Here is a 2,509-nt window from a genome sequence, read left to right on the forward strand (position 1 = left end):
AAGCTAGGCAACAAACAGTCCGACAGTTTATGAACTGAAGCATGAAGGCTGGGACTCCCGTTAGAGATCATATGATGCTGATCATTAGCTATCTAAACGAAATGGAGATCCTTGGATCTGAGATTGATGGGGAGACTAAAATAGATATGATCTTGGAAACTCTCCCCAAAACTTTTGATACCTTCAAACTGAATTACTCCATGAACAAGCTAGAGTACACTGTTACCGAGCTCATGAAGGAACTTCAAACCGCTGAGGCACTCACTAAGAAAAAGAGAGCTCTAGGAGAGGTACATGCTACTTCCTCCACCTCTGGATCTAAGAAGAGACCTCGCAAGGCCGAGAAGAAGAACCAACCTAAGGTTCAAACGAAGAAGAAGGCACCAAAGGCTCCGAAGGTGGATAAGTCTAACCACTGCAATGAGCCTGGTCAGTGGCGTAGGAACTGTCCTGCCTACCTCAAAACCAAAGTAAAAGGTATTGTACTTATTACTAAAGCTTGTTTAGTAGCTGATAATGTATCATCGTGGATTATTGACTCCGCTGCTACTCACCATATTTGTTGTTCCTTAACTAGTTTTAGGAAAAGCAAAAGCTTAGAGGATGGCGACTTCTGCGTCAAGTGGGGTGATGGGAGCGTGGTGTCTGCGAAGGCTGTGGGATCCGTGATGCTATCTTTTGAGGAAATAACAGCTAGAAGGGTAAAATGGTAATTCTGTAAATCCCGACTAGCTGATGATATTCATGAAGGGTAAACAGTGATAATATTCTGTGGATCGACTAATTACAATTAGGTTGAATTCTTGAGTAGAAAATAAATTCATTTGAACCGAGAGATTTTCAGTGTCAACTCTTTAGTGGAGTCAATTGATATTAAGCTAAACTTGGAAAAGGTTTGTGAACTTTTGAGTCCAAATATTTAGCTCAAGCTTTGTTCATTTGGATCCATGAGGTCACTGTCACGAATCACATCGAGTAGGAATAGTTAAACTAGAAGCTAAGTCAAAACAAGAACGAAAATTGTCAATTGTCTTTTGAGACATAGGATGAAATGAATGTCAATAAATATTTTGACAAGGTCATTTGATGACTGAATAACACTCGGCCATGACTTGATCATTGGGCCTTGTGAATTAATTTCATTTCATTAAAATTTTATTTAAAATTCTTAATGGGCCTTTCTCATGCTGTCATGAACAAATGAAGAAGCTTCTAGAAGCTCCTTCTAGAGACATGTTGGGCGCCCAAATACCCAAGAGAAAGAGAGAATATTTTGTGCATAAATGTATCAAGATACTTGCCAAAAGAAAAAGAGGAAACAAATTTCCTCTATGAGGAAACAAGTATTTCGGCCAAGACAAGTCAAAGGGGAAGCAATAATAAAAGAGGAAACAAATCCAAGGTGTCATGAAGGCACATGTTGGCCGTGTGACTTGGATAGAAATGGGAAATAAAGGTTGCTCATGATAGCTTGAAAAATAAGAGGAAACTACTTCTTTCCAAGGCCAACCCTTCTCTTATAAATAGGACTCTCATTCCCTTCATTTTATTCATTCCACATAAGTTAGAGATTGAGAGCTTCTCTCTCTAGACCTTGTGGTGGCCGACTTCTCCTCTCTCTCTCTCTCTAGTTTTCTTTCGTTTTTGTTTTGGCACCTAGGTCCTCATTTGACCTAGTGTTTAGTTCTGCGACTTCAAGACTCGTTCTCAATTCGTAGTGTTTAAAAGTTCCCACTCACTAATTCATTTTCTCTCGAGTGATTTAGTGATAGAAACTTTCGTGGTTGCTCGAGTTGCCGAGGAAGGAAGAGAGACATGCTGCGAGGGGAGACGAACGTTGCAACCTTTTTCAAAAAGCTTCTCAACGTTCAAGCGTCTAAAAAGGTTAGTAAACTTCTATGCTCATAATAGTTTTATTTGTATGTACTTGCTCTTTGTCTAGGTTAGTAAAAACTGTTTTACTTGTGAAAGAAATTTTTTAAAATTCCGCCGCTTAACGAAGCGTTAAACTTTTTCTCAAACCCTAGATCAATTCCAACAATAAGCAAAGAAAGCAAGACTATATTACTTGTCGCAAAATTACCTGAAATTTCTCAAACTTATCAACACGAGTTTTTTATTATGAAAAAATTAAAAACTTTTAGCACTGATTCTAATAAAGACACGAGCAATAAATTAAAAAAAAATCTAAAATAACAAATCGAGTAAAATTATGAAAACAATATTGAAACTCATATTTCAAATTATATGCACATGCTTATACTTTGACCATAGCTCTGATACCATTTTTTGGAATAGATCTAGGATTAAGAAAAGATTTATCGCTTCTAGGAAGCGGCGGAATATAAAAAAATTCTTTAAAACACGTAAAACGTTTTTACAACCTAGACAAAGTGCATGAACATATAATTTAAAATCTTAAAACTACATTTAGTTTTTACTCGGTACCAACCTTGAATGGAGCTTGAACGTTTAGAAGCCTTAGGAAGGTTGAAACGTTCGTCTCGCC

This window comes from Urtica dioica, chromosome 6, assembly GCF_054948205.1.
Source record: "Urtica dioica subsp. dioica isolate 48M chromosome 6, U.dioica_male_clone48M_v1_H2, whole genome shotgun sequence".
In the NCBI taxonomy this organism is placed as follows: domain Eukaryota; kingdom Viridiplantae; phylum Streptophyta; class Magnoliopsida; order Rosales; family Urticaceae; genus Urtica; species Urtica dioica.